Source organism: Panthera tigris, chromosome A2, assembly GCF_018350195.1.
Source record: "Panthera tigris isolate Pti1 chromosome A2, P.tigris_Pti1_mat1.1, whole genome shotgun sequence".
NCBI classification, from domain to species: Eukaryota; Metazoa; Chordata; class Mammalia; order Carnivora; family Felidae; genus Panthera; species Panthera tigris.
Window position 1 is genome coordinate 87,680,091 of NC_056661.1, and position 25,978 is coordinate 87,706,068.

Genomic DNA, 25,978 nt, shown 5'->3' on the forward strand with positions numbered 1-25,978 from the left:
ATAATATGTTAAAACAATCATTCGCCATGAGATCAAGTGGGATTAATCCCGGGGTACAAGGGTGATTCAACATTTGCAAACCCATCAACGTGATACATCTCATCAACAAGAGAAAGGACAAAAAATAATCACTTCAATAGATGCAGAAAAACATTTGAGAAAATACAAAATCCATTCATGATAAAAACCCTCAACAAAGTAGGTTTAGAGAGAACATACCTTAACATAATAAAGGTTACATATGAAAAACCCACAGCTCAATGGTGAAAACCTGAGCACTATACCTTTAAGATAAGGAACAAAACAAGGCTATGCACTCTCATCACTTTTATTCAACATAGTACTGGAAGTCCTAGTCATGGCAACCAGGCAAAAACAAAGCAAAACAAAACAAAAACAAAACAAAACACAACAACAAAAAAATGAAATAAAAGGCATCCAAATTGGTGACGAAGTAAAACTTAACACTATTTGCAGATGACATAATACTATATACAGAAAACCCTAAACACGTTACCAAAAAAACTACAAGAACTGATGAGTGAATTCAGTCAAGTCTCAAGCTAGCAAATTAATTCCGAAACCTAGCGTATTTCTATACTCTAATAATGAAGTAGCAAGAGGGGAAATTCAGAAAACAATCCCATTTACAGTTACACCAAAAAGAATAAAATGCTTAGGAATAAACTTAACCAAGCAGGTAAAAGAGCTGTATTCTAAAAACTATAAAGCACTGATGAAAGAAGTAAAGATGACACAAACAAATAGAAAGATTCTCCACGCTCATGGACTGGGAGAATCAATATCGTTAAAATGTCCACTACCTAAAGCAATCTACAGATTTAATGTAATCTCATTCACAATACATTTTGTGCATTTTTCACAGAACTAGAACAAATAATCCTAAAATTTGTATGGAACCACAAAAGACCCTGAATAACCAAAACAATCTTGAGAAAGAACAAATCTGTAGCTATCACAATCCCAGATTTCAAGGTATACTACAAATCTGTAGTAATCAAAACAGTATGGTACTGGCACAAAAAATAGACACATAGTTCAATAGAAGAGAACAGAGAATCCAGAAATAAAACCATGCTATTATGGTTAATGAATCTACAAAAAAGGAGGCAAGAATATACAATGGTGAAAGACAGTCTCTTCAACAAATGATACTGGGGAGAACTGTAGAACTGCAAGCAAAACAATGTGACCAGACCCCTTTCTCATACTATACACAAAAATAAACTCAAAATGGATTAAAGACCTAAATGTTAGATTTGAAACCATAAATTTCCTAGAAGAAAAAAGGAAGTAATCTCTTTGACATCAGCTGCAGAAACATTTTTCTAGATATGTCTCCTTGGAAACAAAAACAAAATTTAACCATTGGGACTATGCCAAAACAAAAAAGCTTTTGGACACTGAAGAAAAACATCAATAAAACAAAAAGATAACCTACTGAATGGGAGAAGATACTTGCAAATGATGCATCCAATAACGGGTTAATATCCAAAATTCATAGAGAACTTATACAAGTCAACACTGAAAATCAAATATTTCAATTAAAAAATGGGCAGAGGACATATATAGACATTTTTCCAAAGAAGATGTGCAGGTGGCCAACAGACAGATGAAAAGATGATCAACATCAATCATCACCAAGGGAATGCAAGTCAAAACAACAATGATGTATCACTTTATACCTCACAGAATGGCTAAAATAAAAACACAAGAAATAGCAAGCTTTGGTGAAGATGTGGAGAAATCAGAACACTGGTGCACTGCTGGTGGGAATATAAATTGGTACAGCCATTGTGGAAAATAGTATGGAGTCCCCCCAAAAAATTCAAAGCAAAATTGCTACATGAACCAGCGAACCAGCACTTCCATGACTGGGTTTTTACCAAAGAAAATGAAAATTGCATTAGTTGCAATAGTCAAGATATTAAAGCAACCCAAGTATCCATCCATAGGTGAATGGGTAAGGAAGATATGGTACATATATATGGAAAGCAATATTACTCAGCCATGAAAAGGAATGGAATCTTGCCATTTGCAACAACATGGATGGATCTGGAGGGTAGAATGCTAAATGTTTAAAAATAAATCAGTCAGAGAAAGACAACTAACATGCAATTTCATTCATATATGAAATTTAAGAAACAAATAAGGGAAAAAAAGAGAGAAACAAAAAAACAGACTCTGAAATATAGAGTACAAACTGGTGGCTGCCCGAAGGAAGGTGTGTCAGGGGAAAGGTAAAACAGAGGAAGGAGAGCATACTTATTGTGATGAGCACTGAGTAATATATAGAATTTTTGACTCATTTTATTGTACACCTGAAACCGATATAACACTGTATGCTAATTAAACTTTAATCAAAAACAAACAAACAAGACTACAGGGAAATGCAACTGAGAGCCAGAAAGGGCTCTTAGCAATTGCAATTATCATAACTGAAAGAAGTACTGAAATAGAAGGGTTGAAAAACAAAATCGAGAAAAATTTCCACAAAGAAAACAGCAAAAACATGACATGGAAGACTAGAAGTAAAAGAAAATTAATGGACCAATTAAAGCAGCCAAATACCAGATGTTTAGGACTAAAGTAATAGGAAGATAGAAAACTCAGGGAAGAAATATATATATATATATATATATATATATATATATATATATATCACAGATACATGTAACTATATAAATCTTGACATAAATTTCTTATGTATAGATATATCTTCATCTATGTAAATTTAGATCAAACATGTAGATATATCTATATCTTTATCTATATCAAGAGTATTTCCCGTAAGTGAAAGGGCAAAAGTCTTCAGATTAAAAGGGTCTGTTTAGTGTCTATTGCAATGATGACAAAATACAACAAGTCCTAAAAGGCATAACATAACACTATTTCAGAGTATCAGGGATAAAAGTAGGATCCTAAAAGCTTTTCTTTTCTTGGTGGGATCGGGGCAGGGGATACATATTACAAAGGAACAGAAATCAGAATGCATTAAGTGCTCAACTGCAGCTTTAACAGATGACTTGAGAATGAATAGATACAAACATTAAGCATAAAATTGCTGCAGTGACTATTTTGATATCAGCTAAAATAGACATTAAGGCAATAGCACTATCAAAGATAAAAAGAAATGGTACCTAATGGTAAGAAGTCCAAATCATTATGAAAACATACGAAGCATAAATGTCTATGCACCTACCAAAAAACCACAAAGTCCAAGAAACAATCCGTGACAGCATTAAAGAAGAACATTAAAATTATATAACCATAACAACTAGACAAAAATAAATCAGTAAACACATAATGGATCTAAAGAACACAGTGAAGCACATATGGTGGACCTTAAAATAACACTCATGAGATTTTAAATGATTGATATCAGAGAATGTTCTCTGAACAAAGTAGGGTAAAATTAAAAATCAATAATAATAAGATAGCTAAAGAAACATATACTGATTTACAGAGTCAACAAAATTCCAATACAACTTTAGGAGGCTTTTTGTATGTGTGAGGGGGAGGGCAGAGGAATTATATAGTAGAGAAAATAATCTAGAAATACCAAATAAATTTTAAAATACAGCTGAATTGATCACCTTATACAAGTCATTGATTTTAACACTTAGTGTAAATCTACAAAAATCAAGGCAATGTGTTATTGGCAAATGTAGTCATAGTCCAATGGAGACAATTAGCCCAGAGTAGTCCATTGATCTCTGAAAAAGCTTCTAACATAAGACAATGAAAAAATGACTTTTCAACAAATAATGCTAGAATTAGACAATGGCATAGAAAAAAAAAAAGGTTTAATCCTGACATATCTTATACTATGTATAAAAAGTGATCATAGTCAAAGTAGATCATAGTCCTTCAAAAACTAAAATAATAAAACTCTTAGAAGAAAATATTGGAGGAGTGTCTAGGTGGCTCAGTTGGTTAATCATCTAACTCAATTTTGGCTCAGGTCATGATCTCATGGTTTCATGAGTTTCAGCCCCACGTTGGGCTCTGCACTGACAATGCAGAGACTGCTTGGGATTCTCTCCTGCTCTCTCTCTCTCTGCCCTTCCCCTGCTCACATTCCCTCTCTCCTTCTCTTTTTTAAAATAAATAAATAAACATTAAAAAAGAAAATATTGGAAAAATATTGGAGAAAAACCTTACATTGGGGTAAGCAAAGGTTTCTTAGTATCCAATAGTACAAATGATTTAAAAAAAAAGATATATAGCACTTCATCACTATTAACATGTTTGCTATTCAAAAGAAACTTAAGTGTATGAAAATGAAAGCCATTTTGGGGCGCCTGGGTGGCTCAGTCGGTTGAGCGTCCGACTTCGGCTCAGGTCATGATCTCATGGTTTGTGAGTTCGAGCCCTGAGTTCAGCTCTGTGCTGACAGCTCAGAGCCTGGAGCCTGCTTCGGATTCTGTGTCTCGCTCTCTCTCTGTCCCCCCCCCCCGCTCATGCTCTGTCTCTCTCTGTCTCAAAAATAAATAAAACATTAAAAAAATTAAAAAAAAATGAAAGCCATTGAATGGGAGAAAATATTCATGAAACATATATATCTACCAAAGGATTTGTATCCAGAATATATAAAGTGCTCTTACAACTGAAAAAAATAGTAAGAGAATAAGCCAGTTAAAAAAATAGCAAAATAGTTCAATGCATAATTCAGAGAAGATATATAGATGGCAAAAACGCAAATTAAAAGATGCTCAATATCATTGGTCAACAGGGAAATGCAAATTAAATCCCACTGAAATACCATCCCATATACATTAAAATGGCTAAAATTAAGAATGACTGACAATAAGAAATTTTGCAAGAATGCAGAGCAGGGATCAGCAAACTTCTTGTTTAAAGGGACAGAAAGTAAATATTTTAAGCTTTGAGGGCCATATGGTTTCTGTTCAAATTACTTAATTCTGCTTTTGTAGCATAAAAGCATCTCATTTGTAACAAATGAGTGCGGCTGTGTTCCAATACAACTTTATTTACAAATAAAGCTGATTTGGCTCAAGAACTATGGTTTGAAGACCTTTGATGCTGAGCAACAGGAAATTTCATATAATATTCAGGTGAATGCCAAATGGTAAAAACACTTGAAAAACTGTTTATCATTTCTTAAAGAGTTAAGTATACACTTACCAAAGACCCTGATATTCCAATTCTACATGTGTATCCAAGAGAAATGAAAACACATGTTGACACAATGACTTATACAAATGCTCATAGAAAATTAAGTCACAATAGTCAAAAGAAACAACTAACTATCCATCAACAAGTGAATGAATAAGCAAATGTAGTATACCCTCAATGGAATACTATTCAACAATAAAAAGAATTACTGATACGAACATATAAATAAATGTCTGAGTCATTATGCAAAGTGAAAAAAATACACAAAAATACATACTTATATGATTCCATTTATATAAAATGCAAACTAATGCATGCTATGAAAAAAGTAAAAGGTGGTAAAGAATCTTCTCAGGGTGATAGAAATATTCTGTATCTTTCTTCTGGTGGTGGTTTCATGGGTATACACCACTGTCAAAACTGACAGAATTGAGCCTTTAAAAAAGATGACGTTTCTAATCCCTAAATTATCCATCAATAAAGTTAGTAAGGAAAAATAAATATATAGAGAATTTTTACCCAAAGAAACTACACATCGTACAGAGTTTAATAAAGACAAGAGTCCTGCGCAGTGTTTTTGCATTTCATATATATATCAACATACGTGTAGCCAGCCATAAAATGTCATTCCATAAGTAGGTTTGTTCCCTGAGGTAGAACACTATATATGCTTTTCTCTTATTACCCAATCTTTCTTGCTCAATTATATTTACGCACTGACAAGCTTTTCTTTGTGGAAGAAGAGGATGTCACCTCTTTATTTTGTCTGTACGAGTATAAATTTCAGTTGAAGACAATGCTGATAAATAATGGAAACTGTCAACAGATAATCCTAAAATGAGTAAGAAAGAATGTCCAGCAAAAAGAATATCTTGCTCCCAAGATATTATGATATAAAAGAAAGAACTCTAAAATTAGAGTTTGGAGCTTGGGTTCCTGGTGTCTGTAACTTGTATTAGGTTTATCTTGGCCTTAGTTTCCTTATGTAAACAATGAAATGTTCTCTTAAATCCCTTCTGGCTCAGAAATTCTGTGGGCCTAAAACCATTTAGCATAAATTATCAAAGATGAAGAAGAAGAAGGAGAAGGGGAAGGAGAAGAAGGAAGAGAAGGAGGCCGAGAAAGAGGGGAGGAGGAGGGAGGAAGAACAGTATGATGAAGGAATTATTAGCCAGAAAAATAAATAAATGATTCAGTCTGAATCGGAGATAAAATTTGTACAAACATACAGACAATGAAATTTTTCAAAGAGGTAAGTAACATTTCCCCGCTACCCATGGCCATGCTAATTCCACTCTCACTAGATGCAGAGGAGGCTAAGCATGTGCTGGATTTTCTCAGGAGTATAGCCACACCTCAAAGCACTCCTTCTGACCCTGTGCACACTAACATCTAAGCCAAAGTGAGGAAGTGAGGGCTTGCTATGTATACAGATCACGATGGTTTCTTGTTATTAGAATTGAATGGGAGATCAGTTCTAGCATGATTCTTATATACCTGAACAACCTAATTTTTTCTCTTTGTTTTAAAAATGGCTAGGGAGTGGCACCTGGGTGGCTCAGTCAGTGACTCTTGCTATCAGCTTAGCTCATGATCCCAGGGTCCTGGGATTGAACCTCACATGTAGCTTTACAATGAGTGTGGACCTTGCTCAAGACTCTCTCTTTCTCTCTCTCTCTCTCTGCTCCTCTCCCCAGCTTGTGCACTCTCTTTCTTTCTCTCTCTAAAAAATAAAAGAATAAATGGGTAGGGAATTCTATGATATGGAAAATATATTCTAATGCCTTAGAGACTCTTAGTGGTTAAAACACAATGAAACATCAGTATGTTGTAAGCTAAGAGACACTACTCGGAAATCAAAATTAAACAAGTTTAATTAATAGATGGATATATAAGTCAAAATTGTCTTTCATTTGAAAAAAATGTCTATCTCTTAAATAGTGACATTTTTTAGACAACTTAAATGTTTTAAAGGGCTTCAGCTTAATTCAATTCAGCAGCAACATGCCTATATAAAAGGGTTCTTTTCTTTCTTTCAGTCACTCACTAAATAAATATTATCTATCCCTTAAACTGCTGGGAAGGGGCAGACACACTAAGAAAAAATATTTTTAATCCTGAAAAGCTCATAATCTAGAATATAAAAATAAGACTTAAACAACAAAGCAGAACACTTTTGAAAAATAAAATAAAAATAGTTTGAAAAGTATTCAAAGGGAAAACTATACTGTACACATCAACGTATAATTAAAAACTATAAAATATTGCAAAATATATGAACTATAAGCAAGTAAAATTGGATATTGCTAGTCCCAATATGTAAATGAGACAATTAAATAAGGCAAAGCAATTTTCTCAAGGCCACAAAGTGATTCAGCTTGGAAATCCAGAACTAATGAGTCTGGAGTATAATTTCATTCTATTGTCTGCGACACCTCCTTAAAAACATATCAAAGTTAGTCAATAGTCATAAAGAATGAATCTCAAGTAGAATAATAAATTATATATAATACTCTTGACATTTTTATCATTTTTTACTTCCTTTTCATCCACACATTTTCAATTTTCCTTTTTAGTTAATGTGGAATTTTATCTCATTTTCCCTTGTCCAAATTAGTACATCCTTTTCTTAACTACAGTTTCCTGTAATTGCCTTCTATTTTTTTTAAATACTTGAAATCTTTGTTATGAGCTTTACATTAAATATTTCATAATACATTTGACATGCCAATAATTCTCATTAAGTGTACTTCTGTTAAATAAAGGGAGAAGGGTGCCTGAGTGGCTCAGTGGACTGAGCATCACACTCCTAATTTACACTCAGGTCATGATCCCAGGGTCCTGAAATCGAGCCCCATGTGGCACTCCGTGCTGAGCATGGAGCCTTCTTAACGTACTCTCTCCCTCTGCACCTCTCCCCTGCTTGCACTCTCTTTAAAAAATAATAATAATAAAATTAAAATTAAATTTAAAAAGGGAGAAACTAAGGGTAGAATGACCTTGTCACTGAAATGGACATCAATTAAAGAAAAAAAAAAGGAAAAGGTATCAAGTTTTCCAATTTTGGATGGCCTGATCACATTTTTCAACAAACTAATAGTTAACAGCCGTTGTTTACATTTGTATTATTCAAAGCCTAGAATTATAAGTTCAATTCTTCAAATATTTCCCTTACCTGCAGTATCTGGAAGTAAATTTCATCAGATTTCAGTCCAATTTGCTACTTTGACTTTAATAAATACTCATTAGTTGAGTATTAGTACAATTAGTACATCATTGATTGTATTCAGTCATTTAAGACTAATCCATGTAGATTGTTCACGTGTTTATAAATTAATTTCAAAAACCTGGCTTGATCTTCAAGTATACATTAAAAGGCAATAACAACAATCACATTGATGCTGTGTCTATGTATGACTTTGGCCTTCATAAATTTGGAACATATTTTAATTAGTATCCAAGAAGTTTATTTTGTGAACTTTCCCTCCTTTATTGGTGCCCTATAAGGCAATTGTAATTGGCAAAGTAGAAGGTTCTTATTTACTGAAAAATGTTTGATGTTTGTGCACAGGATGCACTAATAAAAAATAGCACCCAGGAAATTAATACTGTGGAAGGCTAAAAGTTAATCTAGCCCAATAATGGACATTTATATATATGTATAGATATGTTTATATGTATGTATATATGTATATATATGTGTAGAGAATTGGGAATACAAAAGTCATATTTTGGAATCTTTATTGACATACCAGAACTAAAGATATACGATGTGTCATTTGTAAAACATTAAAAATCCATATGGACTTGATACTAACTTTATCAGCTTCAATGTACATCTCAAATCACTAAATTTTTATCTTATGTGATTAAAGGTTTGCATATGTAAGTGATGCTTCCATATAGCAATTATAATTTCCTTAAAATTCTTAAAAATCTTACTTTTCTTGATACTAATTATGACAAAGCAAGGAAAAAAGCATTTTTTTACATTAAGTAGAAATGATCATCTAATTAAATCCCAAGGGACCAAATAAAAGTGTGAGCTCCTTAGTTTTACTGAAATAAAAATAAAAGTAATAAATGAATGTTATTCTACTCAGAAACCTATAAAGGAATTAATACATAGATTCTGGGTTTTTTTTATTACCATTCCTATACAGTAGTCACAGATTTTAAAGTATATGTTTTAATTCCTTTATTATTACTTGTAATGGCAATTCCTGCCAGTAGCAATATATAAAATACGATGGGATGCTTAACCTCATGCTGCTAAATTTTCCTTGTACTTACAATGAAATGAAGCTTGAGGAACATTTATAGTTAGAGGGTTAAAAAAGAGAGTAATATGTATACATTCATATTTCTAAGTGTATTTTAAGGGTAATATTTCAGTCTCACATCTTAGGTCAAAATTAAGATAGTGTAACACATTAAAAACTGACTCCTCCCTCTGTGCTTGGCATTCAAGCCTTTGAATGGATTCTAGTTGATAGTAACCATATGTGGTCCAGGAAATATAGAAGAGGTAGGCTAGCCAAAGGATCTTTCTGGATGGCAATCTGCCCACATGTCAACTATCTCTGTGCTGTGGCTCTTGTGGAACATGGCAAACGCAGTCTAATTCCTGCATTATAAAGATAAAAAAAATAGTAGCGATCCATATCTTGACATTTTGAAGCGGTAATGTGGCTTCCCTACAAACCTTTTTAGTTTTTGAAATGTTAGAGCAATCTCATGTATTCAAATCATTCCACAGAATAAAAATTACTTAAGTAAAAACAGAAAGTACCCTTAATTTTTAAAAATTATCCTCTAAATTATGTGTCAAAGAAATGTACTACTATACCTATATTTTTACTAGAACTTAGCATGCAATTATGTGCATATTTTAAAATCTCTTACCTCCTTCTGGAAAAATTCTTAAGTCCTGAGGTACATCTGCTCAGTCCAATTGATTATTTTCAGTACCTGGACACTTCAAGTACCCTATAAAAATAAATTCATTCTTAGAATTTCAATATAATTCAAATAATTCGTAATCAATCAATAGGTGCTCCACTAAATTAAGAGTCAGTATAAAGGTCTTCAAACAACCTCAATACGTTGCATAGGAAAATATAACGTAGGAAGGAAAAAGGCATGATGGGAGGCAGACAGTGAATTTGACAAACATTTCACTCAGGCTCCTCCAACCAAATTACAATTTGTAAATACTAATTGGATTTGAGGTACTTTGAAAGTATTCATTATTTAGGCTCTGACTCTGATAAAGAACAACTGATATATTTGAGAATTCGTTGAAATTCTAACACGCTGTATTGATTTATCCATAATGCTATGATGTCATTAACATTGTTCACTACTGACGATGAAAGGCTTACAGTGACAACCCAGCTAAGCAGTAATTTCATGGTGCTGCTAGCAAGTAACTGGATTTTACTTTAACAAAAGCTTTTTTTCCCCCTGAATAAAGAAAACATACCATACATGAAAAGTAAATAGAAATATTAAAGAACTCAATCTTTTAAAATCTGAAATAAAAACATGCTTTGAATAATTTTACGTTACTAAAACAAATTCTTTGTCAGTACTCATACACTATTTAACATTTGAATAAATTATGAAAATAATTTAGAAAACAAAATAAAGATAATTCATATCTGGGCCAGAGACTTAAAAATATCCCAACGGAGAAAATACACAATTTGGTGAAAACAAGACAGAATATGTAGTAGAGATTCATTGGCGAAGTACTAATGTTATTAAACAATTTTAATCTTATTTAAGTCAACAGAAACTACAGTAATATAGACTCTGAAGTAGCATTTCTCTCATTATGTCCAATCCTGTTTTTTTACTGTGCCTTTTTGAGAAATATAGAATATTTCTAGATTACTATATTTATGAGAAACATAGACTACATTATCCTATATGTATTCACACATGTTTTTATTGGATCCCTTACTACCTGATAGAATTATAGAAAACTTCTAGAGTTGATTTAAGCAAAGAATTTATGCTAGGTATACAAGTAAATAAACAGATAATCTATTACCCCGAGTGTATATGCAAAAACTGAAACTCAAGTGTCAATACCATGTTCCACATTCCTTGGATACGTGTATCACATGATAGTGAAAGTATTTCATGACAGTGATAGAGTGGAAAACAAGATCTTTGGGGGAGAGAAGTCAAGTAACTGAGAGACTAGTGTTTTTGAAGTCTACAAGCATATTGAAATTACCATATTGTAAGACAAGAAAGGCGTTGGAAAGAGAGACAGTAAATTAAAGCTAAAATCTTAACAGAAGAGAGGAAGTGATCAGAGGTTGGTAAAAGACTTCTTAAAGAGGAGTAGCAGCTAGTATCTGCTAATGTCATGACATCACAGGCAGTTTTGGGGAGGAGGGAAGAGACAGTTTTGGAAGTGACACTGAAGAGCAAGAGAACATTACTTCACCTCCATCTCAGTGATTTAAGTGGTGTGGTAGGGAAATAGCCATCTCTTGGAGGCTGGCACGAGAAGCAGGGTCATCAAAGAAGAACCAGGTTTCATTTAGAAAGAAGATAAGGGGAAATTACATAAAAGTAGTGAAGATAAAGGGGCTTGTTGGTGAGTTCCAGAGAGCATGGTGAAAGGGTATCAGGAGACAGAGAGGAATCGTGATGAAGATTAGTGACTTGAGAACCAGGAATGCCTGGCAAGTTCTGGGTTCCTTTTAGCCACGGACATAAAATGAGAGAGCAGGCATGAGAAATCAAATCCTGATTTTTCCCGAGAGAGCATAGAGATGAGGCTGCGAGTGTCAAAAGGGGCAGGGGGATGATTGTGAGGTCTTGTCAGGAGTGTTCTGGGCTTCAGGGTAACTATTTGACACTTGAGGAGAGTGCTCTCTGACCCAGCTAAGGATGTGTGAATTCTTCTTGACTTCTGATGGACATCTTTAGACCAGCACAGGGACTCTGTCCCTTGACTCGCAACAGTGATGGCCTGTAGAGGAGGAACATACACCACGTGTGGGCTTCCTTTTGACTTACATAGGAAGCATCCTATGGCTAGTCTAGATGTCAACTTACTCTAAACATATTGACAATCTCTCATGCCCTTCTGGTGATGGCCTCATTTCTATCATGTGGTTGAATCTCCTGTATATGAAGACCTAAAGGCCTGCGGAGGGACGAACAGAACACTTCAGCATTCTGATCTCTTTCTGACTTCGGCTGTTGGAAGCCTAAAGAAAGAGAAGTTTTATTCCAAATATAAGGGCTTCCATTTTTTTACATTTGAATTTTCTTTAACTTGATGTTATCAATGTTCTATTTCATGAACAGCTTCATAGACTTTAACTGATCTAATTGTTCATAACCCACATAGATATGTAAGATTAATTCATTAAATGTTTTATTATTTACTAGGTGCCAGGCACAATTTTAGGCAGCATTAACTACTAACTGATGTGCCTGGCCTTGAGACACTTAAATTTTATACAATCCATAAATCATATAATATACAAATTCATTATATAATGTAAGGCGATGGTAGGTGCTATAAAATAAGAGGATTGAAGGTGGCTGAGTATCAATTCACTTGGGAAAGTCAGGGAAGTCCTCTCTGAGTTGGTGACATTCTACCTGAAGTCTGAAGGAAGAAAGTATGTGGATATCTCAGGAAAGCATATTCGAGACCAAAGGAACAATAGATACAAAGGCTTAGGCAAGCAAGACTGCACATAGATGGTTCCAGAAATAGCAATAAAATCAGTGAGTAGTAAGTAAGGAAGAAATGATAAGAGGAAGGTGGAGAAGCAAAATATAATATGGTTATAACTTTAAACAAATTTGAACTGATAAGAAAATATACTACAAACATCAATAAAATGTAGGCCATGAATATAGTTCTCTAGTTAACAATAAAACTGATCGAAACAAAATACTGCAAAAAAAAATGCTGTGGATAATTGAATTAAAAAAGCTTACTTACACAATGGAAGTTTTACTACTTCATTTATCTCTAAAGAAAATTGATCAAATGGAACCATCAAGTTGGAAAAACAAATTAACACTTGGAATATTGGTTAATTCAATAATTATAACTATGATTAAAATATACTTGTTTGACAGAATGAGAATATGCACCTTCTTTGATAATGTAGAGAACATTCTGGCACAGATGAGTTTTTGCATCTATCGTTGGGAACACTATATGAGCCAAGTAGCCACCTGCAGATACAAAATGTCTGATCCAACCTGACAGTTCTTTTCTCCAATTTACACCACATAATTTTCAACAGAAAAATCTGTCAAAAGAGGTTCCATTAGCGTCAGGTAAAGATTCCTAACCGGTATACTTTTAACTTGTTCTAAAATGATAGTAACAAGTGAATCTTAAATGGGAAACTCCTATTGCAAATAAAATGTAAGTCTTTATCTTATCTATTTAATTTCTTTGATCCTGGTGTTCTCCTGGAAACTCTAAAGGAGTTGTGACTTTGACAAATGTGATGTCTGCCAGTTCCTACAGGGATATACTAAGAACAAATGCAACATTCTACTTTCTGCTCTATTTGTTTTCATTAAACAATGATTTACTAGGAGTTAACTGAATTGAAACTTACACTGGTCATTTTCTTTATAAATAACATTGCAAATTTATTGGAAAGACTTAAATTGTCATTAATATTTCTAGAAAAGTTCATTCCAAATTTAATCTCATTCTCTTTTCTTGCTCTTTCTCCGTCTTCTTCCTTTCCTCCCTTCATCTCTCCTCTTTGTCACTCATGAGAAGATGGGTCTATGAGTTCCTTTGGGAGAAAGATTATGAATAAACGAAAAACTAATCAACTGAGGTTTAATTTCATTTACAATTCCAATTGTTTTTGATTAGAATTAGTAGTTGTATTATATTTCAAATAACATGAAGATATGTGTTGTCCTGCATATTTAAATTGTACTAAAGTATCTAAATTTAAGTAACTCCAAACATTCTTATGTTTCATTATACAATTTTTTTATTTATGCATTTAAAAATACTTGTTAACTATACCCAGTATGTCCAGGCAATGTTTTAGGTGCAAAATTAATTAGGTGTGCAACTAAAATATAACCTTTGGGGAGTTGGGACTTGCTTTTTATTTGCCACTATATCACTAGTGCATAGAACGATGTGGTGTAGAGTATCATTTAAATATATGTAATGAATATGAAGATATATATTTGAATGGCTGTATATATTTGAGTTAATGAATGAATATATTCTCATTTCCTTTCTTTTATGTTACTGAGAATCAGACAACTAAATTATTGATTGCAGTTCAATGTGATGAATATAATGATGGTGATAAGTACTGAATGCTTAGGATTCACAGAGGTAAGAATCTAAATCAGTCTATAGGTGTGTTTCAGGCTCCAAGTCTGGAAACAGAGGATTAAAGATGTATAGTCAAGATTGCAAGTACATACATCTGGGGCTGATATCTCATTAAGCACTAGAGAAAATTGCTCAGGGATAAAATATACACTTTTCAAGGTCCTGGAAAAATATTTAAATTGTAAAAAATTAAATGGCTTCTAGAATATAAAAAAAAGATGCAAATCAGATATTAAGGGATATTTAAATGCTTGTTGAATGTAACCTCTCAACCTTATTATGTTAAGTTGAAATTTCTTATAATTAAGATTATCTTACCCTGCACTTATCCCTCAAGATGCATAATAATTATTGAAGAAAAAAGCCAGAAGATAATAATGCAAGGGCAAATTTATAAAATCCTTTCAAATTTTTAACATAAACAAACAAAAGTGTTTACTGTGGGACAAAGGTAGATTTAATATATTTGAAACACTATGGAGTAAGCCCTCTGAAACAAAGAAATGATACCTAGGGTATCAAAAGACCTAAAATAGGTGAGTGTCATCCAGTCTTAGACTGGTTCTGACATAGGCTGAAAATAAATATAAATTAATTAAAATATTGCATCATACATATCCTTTAAGTAATTTCTAAACCCTAAATTGTCACTATTGCTCCAAATTCATAATAGATACATAAAACTAAAAACATCATTTTCATTTTTCAAGGAAATCACAAAGTACATACAAATAGAAAATTTAGCTTAAGACCCTTAAGGCCAATTTTTGTCTTAAATAAACTTTCAGTGTCTTTCTCAAACTTAAATCATCCTGGACAAATTTCTTGGGACAGTTTTTGGTCATTAAAACATCATGAAGAGAACTCCAACACTAAAATACAATTTCCAAAGGCTTGAAAAAAATTAAACTGAAAATAATTTCCCCTTTAAAAATACACAAAAACTTTATGAACTATTCGCCTGTAGCTTAAATGTTTGCAAGTACACACTAGTTACCAATGCCATCCTATATCTCATAATATATACACATTATTTGCATTTATATGAAACTTATAAAATATGTGCTATTATATATTACATACACACAACACATATGCACACACATAAAAACACATACATATATACACACATACACACATCTTGGAGAATCCTTAACTGATTTGTACATACTTTGTTATGTCTTAATTAAACTTGAAGCTTAAATCACCCAAGTGATTAGTACCATCAAAAATTTTGGAATCTCTATTTTCTTCTGAATATATGTGATTGCCTATTCTCAATATATAGAACCTCTTATCCTGAATATCTATGATTTCTTAGAAGACTTTGAATCTACTATTTCTTAATTATAGTTATAAACATTATTGGTACAAGCATGTTTTGAAGCTTCCTGATGTCTGTAACATTTCTTACTCTAAAGTATCTGGAATGTAGATTTAGCAATGCTTCTTTTTGAAACACTGCAAACAAAATATCAGATTTTTTTAACCACAGTGGCTACGTGACTCTAATGAAATCATGCACTGTTATTTATAATTTTTTTTTTGACTATCACCTGTGATATACTGCTAAATCCTTATTTTTCCCCCTGAAATTCCTTTGTCCTCAATATCAAAAGAATCCAATTTTGAGAATGAAACCGTAGTCATTATAAGAAGAATGAAGCCATACATTACAAATCTCACTTAAGCTATTTATTATCCAAGCCTATAAAAACAAAAATATAGATCCATAGTTATTTGAGAATAAATCAAATTAATTCACTATTGTCCTTTTCTGTTGTCTCAAACATTTTTCAATAGGCTTTCTTCCCTTAAATTACCTGTCAAGAAACTGTTTTGTTTTCTTTCCTCTTAAGTTGAATGGTCTCATATTTAGTTTTACAATTATTAGGTAAAACTGTACTTGTCGAGTAGGTAGAAAGGTCTAGAAGAGTATGCTGTGTTCATAGATGAATGGTTATGATGACTGAAGAGACATAATTTTTTTTTTACAAATATAACATCCATCTTTTCTTTTTTTTCAGTTTATTTATTTATGTATTTATTTTTAATATGAAATTTATTGTTAAATTGGTTTCCATACAACACCCAGTGCTCATCCCAACAAGTGCCCTCCTCAATACCCGTCACCCATCCCCTCCCTCCCACCCCCATCAACCCTCAGTTTGTTCTCAGGTTTTTTTTATTATATGAAACTTATTGTCAAATTAGTTTCCATACAACACCCAGTGCTCATCTCAAAAGATGCCCTCTTCAATACCCATCACCTACCCCCCCCCTTCCCGCCCCCCATTAACCCTCAGTTTGTTCTCATTTTTAAGAGTCTCTTATGCTTTGGCTCTCTCTCCCACTCTAACCTCTTTTTTTTTCTTTTTTTTTTCCTTCCCCTTCCCCATGGTTTTCTGTTAAGTTTCTCAGGATCCACATAAGAGTGAAAACATATGGTAACTGTCTTTCTCTGTATGACTTATTTCACTTAGCATAACACTCTCCAGTTCTATCCATGTTGCTACAAAAGGCCATGTTTCATTCTTTCTCATTGCCACGTAGTATTCCATTGTGTATATAAACCACAATTTCTTTATCCATTCATCAGTTGATGGACATTTAGGCTCTTTCCAAAATTTGGCTATTGTTGAGAGTGCTGCTATAAACATTGGGCTACAAGTGCCCCTATGCATCAGTACTCCTGTATCCCTTGGGTAAATTCCTAGCAGTGCTATTGCTGGGTCATAGGGTAGATCTATTTTTAATTTATTTTAATGTTTTCCAGAGTGGCTGCACCAGTTTTTATTCCCACCAACAGTGCAAGAGGGTTCCCATTTCTCCACATCCTCGCCAGCATCTATAGTCTCCTGATTTGTTCATTTTGGCCACTCTGACTGGCTTGAGGTGATATCTGAGTGTGGTTTTGATTTGTATTTCCCTGATGAGGAGCAATGTTGAGCATCTTTTCATGTGCCTGTTGGCCATCTGGATGTCTTCTTTAGAGAAGTGTCTATTCAACATCCATCTTTTCTACCCTTCAATTGTCTGTCCCATAGCTTCTATGTTCATTCTAGACCTGGTCCATGTCATAAGATATTTTGATAGTCTAATGTCTATAAAAACCCCTCAGGTCTCACTCAGGGAATATATCTAGTTTTGTAATTAGATGAAGAGGTGAAATTCTATTTAAGACAGAGATTGATGTAAATCTATGGTTTAATTTCCTGGAAAAATTAGGGAAATAAAAATCATAGACATTTATTTATATACAATTTATATATATATATATATATATTATTTATATATAAACTCTGTTACAAAGCATCTATTTTTCCCCAATGACTATCTAATATTATATGAGTGAAGCAAATTTCTATATTATACTAATCTTAGTAATATCAACAAGTCAAGTATTTATAAGCAGCATCAGCATTATCAGCTCCATTGGAAAATAACAACACTTACCAAAAATGTCAAGCAACTGGCATGTTAGTATACCCATTAATTAGCAAGTGTTAGTCAAGTAACTCCAGATACTATGTACTTTGAAGCTACGTCTCTTCTAAGACAAATGTATAAGATCGCGTTATTGTGAAAATATTTACATGCTTGCCCTACTCTGTCCTTCCATATCTGAAAGATTATACTTCCCACTCCTTTTACTTAAGAGTAAGCAACATAACTTGCTTTGGCAAATATAGTGTGAGTAAAAGTGACATGGTCTATTTCTGAGCAGAAGCTCTAGGGGCCACAACATGGTTCTGTCATCACCTTTCTTCCTGGGGACATAACTAATTCTTAAGTCTGAGTACAAAATAATGAAACAGAACTGAAACCATCACACAAATAACTATCAGTGAGTGATACAGAAAAATCTTTATTCTTCTTGTGAAGTCATTAATTACCTCAGCATAAACTAATACTATGCTATACTAATTAATATACTATTAGTTTTATACTATTTTGTACTATTTTTGTATTATTTTGTACTATTAGTATATGCTAATAGATATACTATTGACAGCCTATACTAATTGATATGAAATTTGGTGCTTACAAGTAAAGAATTACAATAATAATCAATTATATATCAGCCCTGGGGCCAAGCAGTAAGTAGTAAGAACATTTTTATTGGAGATTGGGAAGATGGTGGCCCATGTAATGCATTGGAGAAACATTCAGTAAAACTGGAAACTTTTATAGATTGGGAAGCAAATAATGCTCTAAATTAGCTGTGGCCTCAAGTTATGGCCAATTTGTAAACAGAATCAACAGGAAGAGAGAGAATCTGGAAATTACAGGCCTTGCAGCATTGAAAGATGAAACTGTTTCTTATCTCCAATTAGTAAAAGAGAAAAATGTGGAATGCTTTAAGTTACAAAAGCTAATTACAACTCGGCTTCTTAGCAAAGAGCAAATCAAGGGTATCTCTGCACTGATTAAGGGAGAAGTCAGTAAACACGTTCCTTTGGATGAAATGGCTCAGAGAAAATAGAATAAAAAAGGGTACAAGTCTTCTAGAAGCCAAATAACTTCAAGATACCTGAGTTTAGAGAAAAAAAAAATCACGGGTGAGGCGACTGGTGCATGGTTGTGAATAACCTAAAATAGTATAAATAAGAAGCCTACTATGTTTTGAGAAAGTTGTGCGGCCAAGGGAACTGCCAGCCTGGAATAAAAGAGAATATGAGTGTTCAAGATTTAAAGCAAACTTCAGAATTCCCAAATTTCCACTGGCAGCAAAATCAGGCTTAGGAAGCTCCTTAGCCTCTTGGGGGGGTCAGGACTTTCTACAATTCCCCCTTCAGATAATGTCAAGGAGGATGAATAATGTATAAGATCTGCCAGAGGAAAGAGCTAAGAACCATAGAGAATAATAGGGTAGGCAGTTGTTGGCAGGCATTAGAACAGGGGACCAATCAGGGAACATTCCCCATAACCAGGAAAGGATCATGCTCACTATCATTTCAGATTTGCTCTGATCTACTTGCTGACTGTATTTAACTTCTTCTCCTTTCTGATTAAAAGTATGTCACTGTTCTACCATAATGTATTACAAATGTGCGTGTGTGTGTGTATGTGTGTGTGTGTGTGTGTGTGTGTGTGTGTGCATGGTTGGGTGGGGCGATAAAGTAGATAAATGATTTACTTAGTTCCTAGTTCTCCAGATGAAGACCTTCATTTGGTTCTAGATTTTGAGTCTGACACTGTAATAGATGGGATTTTATATAACAGAGGGAAGTGAATATTTATGATCAGACTTTGGTAAATTGTATCATTGTTAAGATAAGTGCTATTGGGTCAGACCCTGCAGGAACATTAGACTTCCAGCACCACTGACTTTATTATATGTAGTCATGTGACTTGCTTTGGGCAGTGACATGTGACTGCAAGTAAATGTGCCACATCTGGAGAGAGGCTTCAAAATAGAGCTCTTGGTTCTTTCTTTGCTCTTTTCCTTCTTCACTGAGATTTGCAAGTTTCAGATAGGTCAGCTTCTTCATTTAAGAATGATGGAGCACAGCCTGAACTGTCCCGTGATGGACATACAACATATGAAATATATAAACTTGAGTATTATAAAGACACTGAGATGTTGAGGTCATCTGTTACCATGGCACAACTTAGTGTAGCCTCAATGACTGAACAATACAATAGAAAGTGCACAGAAGCAAAAGGTGCAGAGAAAACAGCATGTCAGAGACGATAGTCACTTTGGCTCAGATGAGCAATGCTTGCTTTAGAAAGGACTCATTTTATGCCATCTTAGTATAGCAGGAATTCCAGGGAAATGGCATGCAAGATGTAATCAGAATGCTGTTTTTTCTGACTAAATTCTGGTTTTGCCTGAATATAAAAAGGAGAAAGGAATAGTGCCACACTAATGGAAAGTAGCTTGTTTTGTTTTAATCTCATAATAAATCTTTCAAAGCACTGTAGAATTATGAGGAATAAATAAATACCTGAAAAAATTATTATCCAGAGAAGTTCTCTGTTGTGAATAATTTTCTACTAACTGTTCTGGCTGGGAAGGATTGTCACAGCACGCCATCCATTTCCAAATGGTAATTAACCTTACCAAAATCGTTCCGCAAAATATTCTACAGCATCATATCAAGTTGAGATTTAAAGATATATAATGTCATTGGTAAATGTGTCAGCGCACTGCACAGGTAAAATATGCAAATGTAAACCTTTAGGCTGGAGAGAACATGAACTACTCTCCTTCAGAGAACAGCTGTTAACTTTTGAAGACCTTGGTTTCATTGATGGCATTACTACTAGAGATGCAAGCACTGGGGAGGAAAGACTCTAAGATATGGAAAGGTATACTTTCTATTCTTCTTGGATGACTGGCACAAAAATAATAGGTACAATTATCTAAAAAAACTCTGTTTTTTTTTTTATTTTTTTTAACGTTTACTTATTTTTGAGACAGAGAGAGACACGGCATGAACGGGGGAGGGGCAGAGAGAGAGAGAGAGAGACACACAGAATCGGAAGCCAGCTCCAGGCTCTGAGCCATCAGCCCAGAGCCCGACGCGGGGCTCGAACTCGCGGACCGCAAGATCGTGACCTGAGCCGAAGTCGGACGCTTAACCGACTGAGCCACCCAGGCGCCCCAAAAAACTCTGTTTTTTAAAGTATCAGCTATAGTTATGAAGTCACAAAATCATAGGATATAAACAAAAAAATAGAAATTATCTAAATTGTCTCTGTTAAAACCAGTCTTGTAGTAGTTCATTGCCTTCCTCAACAATTAGTAAGCGATTTTTAGCAAACAAAGTTTCTCTCCATTTTATCTTTAATGTGATGCAATAATACAAAATGCAACCCCAAAACACTGATAAAAGCAATCAACTACATATTCCTGTCATAAATAACTAAATGTAGCAAATGTTTCAAGTTTATGGTTAAGAATTTTTCAAAAATGTTACATAAAAACTTACTGTTTTAAATTATATTCAAATAGCTTCTTCTGATACCTATACCTTGATGTGAGATATTTTGATGCTATTATTTTTCATTATAAATTTGACCAATAGTCTATTTAATTTAAATACATGCATTAAAATTAATATATGCATTGGCTAAAATTGTAGAGATTACTTCCTCTTAGTTATTTTTGAATTACTAATTACTTTTTTTTCTTTTCATTTTTGTAAGCATGGGTCCTTTTCCTCTAACTTCAATTCCTTTTGGCTTTTGTTGTTTATGTTAAAAAGCACTCCCTGTTTTCAAACTAACCATCCATTTTACCATGTTCTCATGTTTTTCTTTCATTTTCATTTGAGAGAAATTATCTGAGATAAAATTGTTTTAGTGAGAAAGACCATTGCCTTAGGTTATATGTACCATTTTTAACTTTCAGTGTCATCGTAACCAAATTAAAACCAAAATAAGTGCTGATATGAAGGACTATTTGGAGGCAAATCAGTTAATATTTTCAAATAATAATAATTTAAAATTCTTATGCTGAGAAAATGACCTTTTCACAACACACAGAACGCAGATGCACAAACTAAAAATCCACTATGTTACTAACATAACCGAAACTCCTTTGCTTTGGCATCATAGAGAATACACCGCCACTGTATCCTATCAGTCATTACAGATAAAAGAGATGTTCTAAGTCTGTATATTAAAAGTACACTACTTGGAAACATTGAGAAACAGAGAGAGAGCATGAGTTACCATTTCAGAGCTCCTGTGAGTCTTCTTTTCTATGACTTGCTGGTAATTTTGTATGAAGCAGATTTTTAATCTTCCCCAACCACATTCTTTTACTTTCTTTGAAAACTATAATCCAATAGCAGAATTCCACCCCCTCCCCAAACTGCTAGTGGTCAAATAAAATAAGAGACAAGGAGAGCGGCAGGGTGCCCACAATCAAGCTGATTAAACTCTGCAGGATCTCTGCAGTTTGTCAAAACCCTTTTTGCTGCCTCACATTTTCTAAAAATGGAAAAGGTGAAGCTTTCACAAGTAGCAGGCTCCAAATAAACCAGTACACCCAGCACAAAGCTCATGATACCAGCAAAAAAAAAAAAAAAAAAAAAAAAATGCACACATTAGGAAGTTCTACTATTAGCTGATAGCCATCATGCTAATAGGACACTTCTCCATATTAATGTAAGATTCAGCTTTTGGACTCTACAAAACTCTTTCCATCCCTCGGGCTACATTTGTCCCAAAGAAGCATTAGTTGCATGTAGCCTTGAGGGACTTTTATACAAAACTTGTGGAAATGATGTATAGATTCTTTCCTTGGAAGGAAAAAAGACAAAACAAAACTGGGTCACTGATGGTGACTGTGAAAACAGTAAACCGAAGAACGCACTTTGACTTCTTCCGTTTCATTTAATTTCCTAAGTTTTACCCTGATTTTGCAGAGATTAAGTGTGCTGTGTATAGAGAATTAGATACGGGCTATATGATAGTTACCCATGATTATTATGGGCTCAGTGACATCTCTTCCTAGGTAGGTGTTAAAGGTAATAGGCTATTTTTTTTTTTTTGGCATAGAACTTTGTCATAGCATAGTGTAACTCTTTTAGTTTTAATTTATATTTTAACACAATTGTTCTTTCTCTAAATATCACTGTTTTTTCAGCTCAAAAATAGGAATAACGAATATAATCATTGTTTTGTAGGCATTATTCGTCATGTTTCCTGATATATGCTCTTCCTATTCTAAAATTCACAGTACATTTCACACTCACTATACTTGACTACTCCTTGTCTCAACATATTTCATCAGTTATTATGGTTGCTGAGTTGCCAATAAATTATTTAACTGAAATAACTGTTCTCTGGTGGACAGCATTTCTTAGGACAAACTCCATGAAAATTCAACTACTTCAGCAAGTCCTGGAACTGCAAAGTTGTATTAAAAATGCCCCCTTTCTAAATAAGCTTTGAAATAAATATCATTTGAAAAGATACATTTGTTTCTGAAAAACCAATTGGTCTGGAGATAGTGGCTATGTTTTTATTTTTAAAAGAAACAAAATATGAATTATCAGATAAGCAAAATGAATTGTTCATCAAATGACTTTTTAGGTCAGATTTGAGCCTCCTTTGCCTCATCCATTAAAATGAGTGATACAAAATTCTTAGGCATTTAATATGAATAAATACGGTTTTTAAATATTGGTAGCATTTAAAAAATAGAAATATGGCTTTTTCATATTCAGTCCCATGCTTTCTTTAGCTTTTAAATGTTAATACCAAATTGGTAAGCATGAATAAATTGTTAATAAAAATTATATGTTACCAGAATTTTGGAACATAGTTTAAGTAAGGAAATCATTAAAAGCTCTATCTTTATCACTTATTGTGTGAATCAATTATTTCTTTTTGTGTCCAGTAACATGTACAGATTAGAACAAATGGGTCAGTTGGCATAGAATGACTTTCATGTACCTCTACATTGCTCAATAACATTTGTTTATATAGCCACCTTTATCACACCTGGATGTGAGGTACATGGTAGGATACAATACTACGAGACCCAGGTATCAACTTAACCAACTTGCCTGAGATCTAACTACTCAGAAATCCTCCCTATTATACATAGGTATGGTCTTGAGAGTGTTTTGCTTACCTATATTCATGTAAAAGATTATTATGAATGTTACACGCTCACAAGATAATACAAACACATAAGGCTGCACAAAACATTAATTCTTATTTTGGGGCATCTGGGTGGCTCAGTTGGTTAGGCACCCAACTCTTGAGGTCATGATCTCAAGTTCATGAGATCTGAGCCCCGCATACGGCTCTGCACTGAAGGCGTGAAGCCAGCTTGGGATTCTCTCTTTCTCACTCTCTTTCTCTCTGCCCCCACTCATGCTTTCTCTTTGTCTCTCAAAATAAATAAATAAATAAATAAATAAATAAATAAATAAATAAACAAACAAACAAACAACACATTAACCCTCATTTCAAGTGATTTCAAGTCTCCTTATCTACCACATAGATGCTGATTAATATAGCAATTTATCACACATCAGCCACCAAATCCCAGAAGACAAGATAGCAATAACTGCTATTACTGGGCATTTATTATAATTCAAAACCTGTTTAAAACACTCTATACCATTAAGCTTCTTTTTTTTTTTTAATTCTGACAACATTTCAGGGAGTTAGGTATTTTTAATTCACTTTATAGGTAAGAAAGTTGAGAGAGAGAGAAGTCAATGAACATGGATAATCAGTGACAGAATTGGTGTTAGAAGATTATTCATCCTGATACTAAGACTTAGTTCTCAGGCTCTGTGACCTCTTAGCATCAATATTTTGACTGGGGACATTGAGGGGGAGAAGGGAAACTGGAAGGGTAGATAAGCCACAGAGTGCTTAGCTTACTCACGCCAAACCCTGATGAAATGCTCAATCATTTTTGTAAAAAATACAAACATAATTGGCTTTTCTGAGGTACAGTAATTAGAAGGGCAACTAGCTGGAAGGGAGCAGCAGGTGAAGAAGCAGATGATGTCAAAGACACTGACACTGACATAACCACTTCCTTAATTTCATGAAAAGATTCCTAAGGTCCTGAAGGTTATTAACCAGGTTAAACAGTATGCCAAGAATATGGTATAAAATTCAGGTGATCAATGAACTTGGGTTAGAAATAAAATTTATTTTCACTAAATTTCAAGTCACATGTAGAATTTCCTTCATAAGTGTAAGTAAAAAATACAGTCATTATAGAAATACCTGTAACTGTATCACCAAAAGAAATCAGATATTTTCACATCACATTATGATTCTTTCAGAAATCTCAGAAAGCCATTTATAACTGACCATTTCTTTCAAGTTATGATATTACTAGATCTTCCACTGGATCCCCTTATCTAATGCTTTAATTTTAAAAGGCTTACATTACTAAATCACAAATGTGTTCTTTTTAGGATTCTTATAACTTTATTATAACTGTTTTCCTTGAAATACTATATTTTTAATTTCTGCATTTAAAAACATCAGCCTAAGAAGCAGTTCATAGACTCCACCAGACTATCAAATACATGAAAATACTAAAACTCCCTAGTAGGTCAACCCACATCCAGAGCGGAGCTGGCAGTAAGGGACCCACCTCCCTGTTGCCACATTTGACATCATGCCCACCTCTGTTCTCTTTGTTGTTTCCCAGGCCCACACTATTACTATGATTATGGAATATTTATGTTGACCACATACCAAGGCCACATGATAATGGGTATTTTACCTTTAATCCTGATGATACTTAACAGGAGCTATACATATAAATCTTCTTGCTCTCATAAGAAAATGATTTCTTGCCTTTGGGTATTATAACATATTACTACTTGTATCTCCTATCTATAGATTTTGTGCTTATTCTGCCTCTACACAGTAAAAATGACAGGCTCCTTCTAGTACATTAAAAAAGTTGCTAAGTTTAGTAGGGATTTGTCCTAAGCCCGATTTCTA

General features: G+C 33.7%; 1 protein-coding gene across 3 annotated transcripts in view; it reads right to left on the minus strand.

Annotated features, from left to right (window-relative positions):
• Positions 1 to 25,978, minus strand: part of SEMA3A (semaphorin 3A) — a 456,004-nt gene that overhangs the window by 308,959 nt on the left and 121,067 nt on the right. For all 3 annotated transcript variants that reach the window (XM_042965369.1, XM_042965367.1, XM_042965368.1), the window contains exon 2: positions 10,066 to 10,149. The gene's annotated coding sequence lies outside the window, so the exon portion shown is untranslated. The remainder of the gene's footprint in view (positions 1 to 10,065; positions 10,150 to 25,978) is intronic.